This window comes from Alligator mississippiensis, chromosome 3 (assembly GCF_030867095.1).
Source record: "Alligator mississippiensis isolate rAllMis1 chromosome 3, rAllMis1, whole genome shotgun sequence".
Taxonomy (NCBI): Eukaryota; Metazoa; Chordata; order Crocodylia; family Alligatoridae; genus Alligator; species Alligator mississippiensis.
Window position 1 is genome coordinate 89,396,133 of NC_081826.1, and position 12,550 is coordinate 89,408,682.

Below are 12,550 nucleotides of genomic sequence, written 5' to 3' on the forward strand. Positions count from 1 at the left end.
GTATGTTAGCACTGGATTTATAACCCAGATACCTTGTTCTGTGTGGACCCAAACCCTTAGACCAGCCATGACTTCTCATTTGATAATAGGCTAATTTTATTGATACGCAGTGATGGTAGATAAGAATAATACAGGCCAGGCAAACAAAACAACTCACCCCAATTCTATTTTGACCAGTCTTAGGGCTGTCACAAAGGGAAGGTACATCTGGACAGTACATGAGTTTCACCCTGAAGTTCTTTCTTGAATCTCGGAAATCAGCAGCCTGGAGGTTGAGGGCTGAGGGTCCCCTACCCCCAGTGGAGTGGGTGAGACAGGCTGGTGGTGTGCCTTCTGCCCGTGGTGGCTTCAGGTTCCCCTCTCAGGGACCCTTTGCTGCTCTGAAATCCCTTCTTTTGTATCCTTTTTCTCCTCTGATGACTTTTTATTCCCAGGCATCATTGACTAATCTCCCTGTGGTCATCATACTGTCGTATCAGCATCACACGCATGCACGCATCTTAATTTGGTTATTTACCAGTCTCCTAATTTGGTCCATCCACCAAAGCCAGAAATCCCAAGGGCTCTGCAGTTGTGTCCTGTGACCTGGCACCAGTGCTGCAGAGTCCCTTATGTTTGGGTGCAATGTTCTTGCTATAGAACAGTGTGGTAAATATCTTCAATTTCCCAGGCTGTATGTCTACTGGCTTCAGACACAGTGGGCCTTGAAGGAAACTTTGTCACAAACAAACTTTTAGAAACCAATTAACTCTTGCTGTTGCCTTGGATGATTGTTCTAATGCATCTCTACTTTACCTACAAGCCAATTTCCAAAAGCAAACCTCTAAATACTATTTTCCAGCTATCAGTGTACTTGAGATCAAAACTGATTGAAAACCTTCATAATGTGAGTTAGGCAAGAGCCCTTTGATAGTGCTTAAGGGTAGACCTGGTTAAAAAAAAATAGAAGAAACTATTTTCTGTTAGAAATGCAGTTCTCAAAATACAAAACTTTTGGAGGACCCTATATATGTTGAAAAATTTCAATAGGAAACCAATAGTTTCAGTTTTTTCATTAAACATCATCAGATTGAAAACATTTAGCATCATCAAAATGTAATTTTGATTTTTGTATTATGAGTCCTTTTTGCTTCTGGCTTTGAAATCGTTAAAAAATATTCATCCAAATATTATGCAAATGTAACATGTTATATTAATTATAAAAGTCAAAATGAAATGAATCAAAATGACCAAGCTGAAATTAAACATTTTGGGCACTGACAGACATGTTAAAAAAACAAACAACCCTCCCCCTGCCAACCTCCCACTCTCTACTGGAAGCAGCAGCCCATTACTTCAACCTGGCTCTGCAGTGTCTGTATAGATTGGGCCCTTCAGCAGGGCTTTTTGGTACTTTTAGCTAAAGCTGATTCAATCAGCTTTGAGATGAAAGCTCCAAAGAAGCCTCACCAACATGCCCGATCTCTACAGGTCTTGGGAAACCGGGTGCAGCTAATGCGCTGCCTCTTTTGGGCATGTTCTGGGCTCAGCACTGGAGCACACAGAGGTTAAAGTAAAATTCTTCCTCACCATGTCTGCAAGCAGTCTGTGACTTTATAAACTGGAACATTTTGGCACTAGTGAAATAATAAAATTATAGTTATCCTAAATGAGGTTTTATTTCAATTTGCAGGATTTTTTTTGCCTTTTCTTTCTTATTTGGAACATTTTTGCTTTAAAATAGAATTTCCTGTGTCTGACCAGCTGACTAGAGGTGATCTGTTACAATATACTGCAAGGAGGCACTGTGATAAAAGTGTTTAGTTATATGATCTCTCTACTGTTGGATAAGGTCAAGATTAGGAAAATGTGCTTGTATTCAGTGTGTTTGAAGACTAGAACAAGCACAGTGCTCCATTCTTGGCATTATTCAACAGCAAGAAGGTCATGTAACAGCAGCAGGTTTTTGCAGTAGCACTTTGCAGCACGCTGTAATGATTCATTATCAAAGGGCATGCTTGGTCTTCCATCTGAACCTTGCATAGCTGTATATGTGCAAGGGACAAATAGGCTAATAGAAAAGTATCTGTGATTCATGTTCAGTAGTTTTGTATCTTTTTAAGCACAGTAGATACAGATTTTTTGCTGTGGTCATCTCTTAGTATACCTCTTGCTATGTTACTGATTGAGTCCTAACTTTCATTTGTTCTCTTAATGAAAAATGTGTATCTACCCAAAATATGCCCTCTTTAAGATGCATTTTTGTCAAGGAGAGGGGAAGCAATTTTTAAAACATTTTTGGGGTTACTTCTACAAAATGGTTATTCTCTCCCATAAGCAACCTATTCAGTGAAGAAGTTAATTAGACCTCCGATGCATTAACATATTGGATTATATCTTTTTTTTGGCTTTGTTGGTGGATACCAGAGAATAACAGCTGTAAGAATATTTGTTCATAACTAATCTCACTCTGTTAGAAAGTTCCATCACAGAGAAAATTGTAAGTAATCTCTGTGTGTATATCTAATATTTTGAAAGAGTTCAAAATCATGGCAGTTTTGGATATTCTATTATTTCATGGTATACAACGTTTTCTCTCTTACTATTTTCAGTGTATTTTCTCACTACCCCTAACACTCTCATAAGCAGAGGACACCTTTTCATGATGATATGAGAGAGAAATTCAAATAAACCTTGTGGAGCACAGTTTTGGAATGTAAAAATAGTAGTAAATCATAGATTTCCTCCCACCTCTCAGGAATTTAAACCCAGGGTATTTTAATAGAATAGTCCATTACAAAAAAGATGATTTTCCAATTAGGCTAGGGACAGCAATTACACATAAACTGGTATAAGTGATTGGCAACCGATTCAAATCTGGAGCACAATGGAAGTTCAATACACACAAACTGCTTTCAAAATGGACAAAACTGGTTTAAAATAAATCTGGATGGATTTAGTATCAGACTTAAATGATTTAGATTGAATTGATTTATTGAACTTCTGTCCCAGATCCCCTCCAGATTCAAGTTAATTCACTGCCCCTCAGCATCCCACAATGCTTTGCACCTCCCCTGCAAACCTGCCCTCATAGGGTGGCAAGCTAGCCTTGGCCCAAGCTGTTTGCTCCAACCTGGCAGGGAAGTGTGCTCTAGCACCCTCTGGCTTCTGGCCTGAGCTACTGCAGGCATGTGGCTGCATTTCTGGAATCAAAAGTGAATTTCTGTTCCTTTGCTTATTGGTTCTAGTAACACAGCTTACACTAGCCTGTGAAGATTGAATTGATTCAGTCTTGGGCTTTTTGACTGTCTGTACTTAGTCTAAAAGTCTGTGCCATTTACCAGAGATAGATGAACTCTTTCTGTATTAAAAAAAAAAAAGTCCAAATCCCATAATAAGCTCTGTATGAGCCAATTCTGTATTTTCACTTGTGTTCAACCGCACAGAACTCATTGTGGTGCAACCACTCAGTCTCTATGTAGTGCAAAGTTTTATCTTATTTATTTCTTGGAGTCTAAGTCCCCTTCTCTAGTTCCAAGCCAGTTTTTTCCCCTGCCTGCTGTTCTCTGCTTCATTCTCAAACTCTTCTTTTAAAGGCTTTTTATTCTTTACATTGTATTTAAGTTTTGCTTGCTGCCTGGTTTCTCCTTAGCTACAGTTAGGCTTTCAAACCTATATTTTCCCCTACAAGTTAAACACAATTTATCCAATCACTTGTAGATTCAAATTCACAAACAAAAGGTATTTCTATAGTGCAACCTGCATGTGTCTGAGAAATGCAAACTCCACAATATATGCAGATAAAACTAATCCAGGAAAATGTGTCTCCTTTAGATGTCTCCATAGACTTTTACTGTCAGAGGCCAAATAAGTTAATTGTAAATAACTCCTTCCTCTTCCTTACACTGATACATAGACTTGTACAGCCTGAAAGCACAGAAATTATTGTTCTTTCCTTCAATTCCTTACAGAACATGGTAGGGTGGTTAACTTTTTCTTGGTCTAGCACAAAATAGTTGGTTTCCAATGGGTTCAGTCACATTCCCAGAATTCCTGACTCTGGAACCAGCTCTACTTAGGGTCTGACAAACCAGTGATAATGTTAATATCGCTGAGGTTTCTTTGTAGTGCAGGCCAGTAAAAAGTCTGGATATAGGGTTTTTTTTGTTTTTTTTCCTGAATAGTGGGTACGGTCTACACATTTTATTTTGTCATCTATGAAAAGAAAAATTAATCTTATTAAAAGAAAAATTTGTAAAATTTCTATTTAAAATTCAGTACAACTTTTTACAAGAACATATAGTATTCTTGTAATTTTTATGTTGAGAAATTTGAATATGAAAAAGTTTAGTAAAAAAATGAAAAATATAAATCATAGCAAGCTGGCCTTGCTCCTGGGCCCTGCTGGCTTCCCTTGGGTCCTACTGCCCCTGGGTCTTGATATCTTTGATGGGGCTGTGTGAAGTTTCAGTCCCTGATTTGATTCGGCAGAGATTTGGCCTAATTTGGTGTCCGAACCTCTGAATCTGAATCAAATCAGGAGACCCTTGAATCCCTCCAAATCGAATCGGAACCCTCCGAATTGATTCAGAGAGGTTCAGAAAGATTTGGCAATTCAGACATGGACACAGTTTTAAATGTTTTTTCTACATACCTCCATACCTCTAGGTAGCAGGCGGCTCATGAATGCTGTGATGCTGGGGTGGATGGAGTGCCCCACAGGAGCGCAGGGTGCTTAGCAGCAGACCTGGAAGTGAACCAGAAGCACTTCTGGTCCACTTCTGGATGTGGTGGAGAACGTGCAGGCCCCCCCCGCCCCCACATCCCCAGCTTGGTGACTGGTGCCTCCTGGGTCTGGGGGGGCAGCTGGTGTCCCCCTGTGGCCAATTGCCAAGCCAGGAGGGAACACCCCCCCCCGTGTGCTCCCTGGCAGACCCAGAAGTGGATTGGAAGTACTTCCATTCCACTTCTGGCTTTGCTGCTGAGCATGTGGTGAGGCTCCTCTGCACTTCTGTGGGATGCTCCATTCACCCCAGCATTGCAGCATTCACAAGCTGCACTGGTACCTTGAGATATGTAGCAAAAACATTTAAAGCTGTGTCTATGTCCTAATCACTGATTCTCCAAATCCGCATCAAATCTTCAGATTTAGATTCAGCTGAATTGAATTGGGGATAGAGATCCAAATCAATTAACTGAATCACTGTCCCCAATTCAGGCCAAATCCAAATTGAATAGGGCCCATTTTGTATACACCTAATCTTTGACAGGAAGCCAGGAGCAGATAAATATTAATTTTCTAAACTTTTTATGTGCCCTGTGGGCTGAATAGAATGGCCTGCAGGCCAGATCTGACCAGCAGGCTGTATTTTGCCCACCCCTGCTATAAGCTGTCTAATTTGTTTTCGTACCATATTTTATGCATTTAACAAATCCTCATTTGCACTGAAAACAAATTTAATTTAAAATTGATATTCACTTAAAATATTTTTATAGTCAGGTTGCTTTTTCCAACAAGCCCTACCAATAGACATTTACATTCCTATTGCTATAAGTGAAATTAAATCATCTATTAACTCAAACTCTGAAAATCAAATAAATTAGCTGTTAAATCCCTTCCAACTGGATTTATTAATAAAAAAAAAAAAAGAATTGCAGCAAAGTTACTGTAGTTATATTATAGTTTTATAATTAACAGCCTATTAACTTCTGGGTGAATGTAACCTCTTATTTTGTCAGTCATTAGACTAGAATATCATTTCTCTTGACCTGCAAATGGTACAGAAATCAGGGAAAAAATGGAAATGGATTCAACAAATTAAAACAAATGGAGAATTTTTTATTTTTTTGAGAGGGGAAAAAAGACACAAGAAGCTTAATTTTGGAAAAATTTATTTATAGAAAAATAAAGAAAATCTACAGCATTCACCTTCCTATACTTTTATATTGTACTAGTGAATTGCCCATCAAGAATGACAGTGGGGGGGAGGGGGCAGGGAGCCTGCTAACTCTAATCCTAACCCCACCCTTCGTGCCACCGCTGCCACCCAGAAGCAGGTGGGGGGAAGCTTGCCCCACTGACCCCTCTGTCCCCCACCACTAGTACCCCATGCTGCTGCTGCCTCTGTCTCCAAGAAGGTGGGGGCAAGGCCAAAAATTACTGTGCGGCATGGGTGTGTGTCTGCACATGAACACCCATACTACACAGTAACTATGGCGACCCTTGCCAGCTCAGGAGTAAATTTGCTACCTGCATGATGCAGGTAGTTACTGGGCAAAAAGGCCAGTGTAGACACCTTACTGTGCAGTAACCCTGTTTGTGTAGAGTGACTTGGGAGTAATTTTACTCCCAACTTGGTGCGCACACAGTGTTGTTGCACCATAATGGCTACACATGGAGAGTGCATTCTAAAAACCACTTACTGTACAGAAAGTACTGCACAGTAAATGCATGTGTAGACACACCCAGTCACATAGTTCAAATGTCGAGTTCTAACCATGATTAGTGAGAACAGAATCATGGTATATGAACTTGTAATGTGAACGGGTAATGTGGGGCCCCTGCAGGATATGCTTGGCAATCTGGTGGTTGTACTAGAGGAGAAAGCAGATCTCTTTAACAATTTCTTCGCCTCTATTTTCTTGTGCAGGGATTGGGACTCCCCTACCAAGATTCAGGACGGACTCAGGAGAAACTCCACCAAGCCTAGGGTCAGGGGGAACCGGGTTAGACAACTTCTGGAGGGGCTGGACGTGTTCAGATCAGCAGGTCCAGATGCTCTCCACCCCAGGGTGTTGAGGGAATTTGTTACCAGATTTGCCCATTACTTTGGGGTATGCTCATTTATTAGGGATACATTTCTAGGGTCTTGGTAATTCTGTCAATGTGCTGCTTGTGTTACTTGTGTTTCTATACGGAGCTGTATATCTTCCTTCTGCAAGTCCTCACCCCCAATGGAGCTATCTTGCAGGAGTCAGTTTCAATGGGGCTGGGTTCCTCCAGTCACCAAATCAGTCATACACACAAACACACACAAATTAACGTGACATGCCTGACCCGGCCGGGTTGATCAGCATGGACAGGCTGACACCCTCATATGCCAAGAATCAGTTCATTAGAGCAACAATATACTGTAGTCAGACACAAGCACACAGGTGAACAGAATCCCTCTGAATCCGGCTGGGTGTCCAGATGACACCCTCATGGGCCAGCATTCAGTTCATAAGGGCATGTCTGAGTCAAACTGGGACAATCAGCCGGTACAAGCTGATCCCCTTATGTGTTTCAAACTCAGCACGTCCCAATCTTCGGCCTCTTGATGAGCAGACCCCACAGTATTTTTGGGTTTCACAGGGATCTTTAGCTTAGGTAAAAGAAGCGTTGCTGCAGAGCACGGGAGGAAAGAGAAGCAGAGAAGGAAAAACATACCCAGTTACTACCAGTTTGACTATAAAACTGATTATAAGACTTTAGGCAGACCCTATGAGGAGAGGCTATGGGACCTTAACCTGTTCAGCCTTCACAAGAGAAGGCTGAGGGGGGACCTGGTGGCCATCTTTAAACATACTAGGGGGGACCAGCAGGGTTTGGGAGAGACCTTGTTCTTCCGAGCACCTCCTGGAGTAAGAAGGAATAACAGCCATAAGTTGCTAGACAGTAGGTTCAGACTAGACATTAGAAGGTACTACTTCACAGTCAGGGCGGCTAGGATCTGGAACCAACTTCCAAAGGAAGTGGTGATGACTCCTACCCTGGGGGTCTTTAAGAGGAGGCTCAATGTTTACCTGGCTGGGGTCATTTGACCCTAGTTTTCTCTCCTGCCCATGGCAGGGGGTCGGACTAGGAGATCTACAAGGTCCTTTCTGACCCTACATCTATGAATCTATGAACATGTGAGGGCTGAATTTTGTTTAGGACATCCACCCTCTGGGAGGGCTAAACTAGCATATGCCTGGGTAATGCTGTCAGTAGCCCCAAGTCTCCCTCTCCTAATATCCCAAAATTTAACTGCTTTGTTCTGTTTGGAGGAGCCATGAGTGTCTCAGGAGTATAGAGCTGAGGGTGTCTAGTAGGTTTCCTATTTGCTCTGACAGCCATGCATAAATCTTTTGGCCAGATTAATTTCTTACTAAGGTAGCCTATAATATGAGGAGGCCTTGGAGAAAAGCTTCTCTTTATTTGCATTGTGTGAGCATGTCAGTAGCATAACTAAAGTGTGGGATCCAGTGCAGCAACCCCAGGCACTAAGCTGGAGAGGAGGCATGGAAAAGACATGGGTGGTACCATCAGGTGGAAGTCATGACTGCCCCATGCATTGCAGCTGCCCCAGGCACCTAACTGTCCTCATTATGCCCCTGGAGCATGTATGGTCTCCTAAAAGAGGGTTGTTTAATACCTGTTGAATGAAGTGTTTAGAAGGAATTGGGTAGATTATAATGAGCCACAAAGTTAGTTGATTCTCTCACTGATGCCTCAATAGAAATGCTGCTGCTGCTGCCAGGCAATTAGTTTTAAACTTTAGGTGGACCAGGAAACAAAGCAGGATGCAATTGCCCCACTGCAACCCCCTGGATTCACTCCTGGAGGCTGGCATACTGAACTGATTGGTGAGCTACTAATTTTAGGTTTAGGTCCTTTCATGATGTGTATGTTTTGTTGTAAAGCATTGATTCTTAAGCAGGGTGCCCTGCATGGAATGCCACTAGATCCTTTGACGGGTACTGTGGAAGTGTAAGGAGATAAGCAGATTACCTAAGCAGATAAACCAGGATCAGTCTTGTCTGTGCCTGGACAATCCCTCACCCCTTCTGCCTGGGCCCTTTGCAAGGAGGTAAACACTACAATTTATAGATTAGTTTTTTTTTTTAAATTGAGTGCTGCTCAATTTACAAAACTTGCCCTCAAGTCCAATGCGGGGTGCTGTGAGTCTGGTTAGCAGTGCCTCAGTTCCAAAAAGAATGAGAGCCACTGTTGTAAAACCAAGGGTTCATAAAAAAATGAGTAGTGCAGACAAGAAGTGGGCAAGAACAATCCCTGCCAAGGCTGTATTGATTCCATATTAGGGGTATAGCCCTGGAGGCTTGACATTTTTTCCATCCCATAGGCTATTCTATACCATGCAAGCATGAATTTAATTACATAACCTTAAGTAATGAAACGTTAAGGGGTCAAGCCTTCAGGTGAAATGGGACAAGTGGAGACATTTTGGTTTGGGGAAAATGCAAAGAAGACAACCATTTAATTTATATGCACAAGTTTCAGCAACATAGTTGTTCTTCCATTGATGTGTAAGATGGATGATTTTTAGTGAACAAATCATGCTAATAAAGTGAAAGAAATGACAGTTGGTAGGATCCTGTCGCTTGGCACTAGGGTGCCCTGCTCCTTTAAAGAGCTGAAACTGCTAGGGGAAGAGCCCTAGCAGTGAGGTGGAAGCCCCAGCTGCCGGTTACCAGGGCAGCCAGAATAAGCTAGTGGCCCACACCTGCCAACAGCCAGCTGACCAGAAGGGGCAGGGCCTGGCTCGTATATAAACCCCAGGGCTGAGGCCAGGAAGGCAGTTCCCTGCCAGCAGCCAAGGGGGAAGGAGCTCTTCCAGAGCAAGCACAGGGGAGAGGTCTGACTGCAGGAGCAGCTTCTGATACTGTTGAGGGACAGAGCATTCCCCGGTAGGGTTTGAGTGATGTTATAGCCTGGAAGCTTGAATTTACGTTACAGCCCAGGGGCTTGTGTTTTGTTTATTGTTGTATAAGACTGGTGGTTTGGGTGAGGCTATTAGGGGAAGGAGGAGGCCTCATAGGGGGCCCATGGCAGTGTGGGTACTCTGGTGCCAGAGAGGGGGCAGCATTTGTGGCACACCGACCCCAGCGCCAGAGAGGGCGCAGCATTTGGGGCGCGCCGACCCTGGCTCCAGAGAGGGCGTGGCACTTTGCAGGGCTGCGGAAAGCCCAGGCACCAGGGAGGCACAGAGCAAGATAGGGCTGTGGAAAGCCCAGGGAGGACAAGGGGGCCAAATTACAAGAAGGCCCAGACTAAACAATATTGGTACCATCTGCGAGGCTTGGGGTGTGGTTAAGGAGGTTTGGAGCCATGCGTAGCCTATAAGGCTGGGGTGCCCCGAAACACCTGTTGTGACATCTATTTTGAAGCGGGACCCACTAGAGGTTTGAAAACCCATGGGGTCCTGAGAATCCATCAAGACTATGTCCAAGAGGACTTAAAGGCAGCCTTCCTATCATTCATACCATCAAAGACATGGCAGGAGAGAATAGAGGGTGCTCATTGGGCCAACTTGGCATGGTAAGGGGGCCTTGGGGAGATCACGGCCATCCTGCAGGACCTCATCCCATGACAGATCCCTACTTTTGAAATGTGTCGTAAATGAGGAAGGAGTCTAGGCGTTCTGCTTCTCTTCCAATATAAAACCTTATATACTTTAATTTAAAAAACAGATATTAAACTGATGCGCAGTATTACCAAGATGTTAAAATTTAATGACAATGTCCAACTGTGTAGTTGGGAAAGATTTAAACATGCTTTCAAATACAAGATATTTTTATCAGGTTTGAAATTGGAAAGCTAGTGTAACTTTATAGTTGGTTTAGTCTAACCAACTATATAGTTGGTCCAATAAAAGATATTGCCCTAAGAAATCCTCGCCTCTCACATAATTTCTGGACCATCACAACTGCAGGATCACTCCAACACTACCACAAAAATGTCCCTAATTTAATGGTATTCTTCAATTTGTAAAGTTGAAGCTTTGCCAATCTTAACTGGACTTTCTTTAGATTTTTCCTTTTGTGTTTTGTGCAGCGCGTGAAAAATCAAAGGTTTCCAGTAAGACAGGACATTTCTTACATACTGCTGTATATAAGTTGCCACAATTTTAATGATGTGACTTTCAAGCATTCTTACAATTGTTGAATTCTTTAAAATATCTCTGACAAAAGCTAGAGCAATGTGTTAGCTCTTGTAAAGAGAGGCTTTGCAATTCATTCTGTGTGATGGATAATTTATAAAGTGTACATTTGGAGAAGGTATGTCTATCTTTTCTTTGTGGAAATCATGCCATGCAGTGCAGACACCATTATTTTAATAAAATAAAAATTGCATCTAAACTGGAAGTATATCATTAACAAAGTATTCACTGAGGAGAAAGGAAAGTGAGATTTCGTAATGCACACATTTTGCCCACTATAGTCTTTGAGTAATAAAATTTCCAATTGTCTCATAGAGAACTCTCAGCTTTTCAGGATGGATTGCATCAAATACTTCTGAGCTTTCTCAAAAAACATCAGCCACTTTTAGTAGACCAGTTAGAGAGGCATGAGCTTTTTGAGGTTACAACTCACTTCATCTGATACTGGGAAGGGATTTGCAGAGAGCTGGAGTACTTAATAGAAAGGAGCATTAAGCTGATGGGTGTCAAACTCACTTTGTCCCCAAATTTTGGTTGCTTGCTGGTAGCTTGGTGAGCTGGATAGTGTGGGTGTATGGGCCAGATGCAACCTGCAGGTCTTATGTATGACATCCCTGAGTTAATCTATAATATGCCACAGTGGCCTGCTTTCTGTATAACTTCAGACTAAAATGACTAACTACCTCTGGCTACCTTTATTCCTGTTAGTGTGGTTTCTTTCTTTGCAAATACTGCTGAAAGCAATGGGACTATTGGGGCTAATAATCGGTTGTGAATATTTGCTTACATTGGCAAGCAGTTACTCTCAGCAGTGACCTGTCTGACACAATAGGATATTTAAGGGCAAGCAGAGATAGAGCCCTTAGAGAGGAAATGTCCAGAAAACCTCACCACTGAAAAGCCTTGTCTGGCTTAAGACCAATGCATGAGAAGAAAGTTATTTGTGTCTCTAGGTATTTGACTCAGTGCTATTTCATAGACACTAGGGCTGGAAGGGACCTTGCAAGATCATTGGGTCCAGCCCCCTGTCCAAGGGGCAGGAAGTCAGATGCAGTCATATCACCCCAGCAAGATAAGCATCCAAGTGTTTCTTAAGGTATCCAAAGTAGCTGCTTGCCCCACTTCTGGGGGAAGTCTATTCCAGGCTCTGGAGACTCGACGGTAAAGAAATGTTTTCTTTATGTCCAGTCTAAAACGGTCTTCCAGCAGTTTGTGACTGTTGGACCTTGTCTTCCCTTGGGGGTATCCTGGTGAACAGATGTTCTTCCAGTTCCTGATGTACACCCCTTACAAACTTATAGGCTGCCACCAAGTCACCACATTTCAACAATACCTAAAGTGTCACTATGCAACTTTTATAAAACACATACAGATACATTAGTTAATTAGAGACTAATAGCCTTGGAAATATCCATGTGAAGTAATGGTAGCTAGGAATGTTCCAGGTGCATTCAGTTGTTCCTGTAATTTTATGCACAGTAGTGTATTTGCTAATAATAGCTCTTTGTTGAAAAGTGTTTAGAGAGTTTCAAGTGCTACAGACTAAATTCCCTTCCATGGTCTGGCAGCCTTAGGAACGGTGTTGTCTTAAATTACTGACAATCTGTTTGAGTGGTGGGACTCTGCTGAAATTAAACACATGACACTTA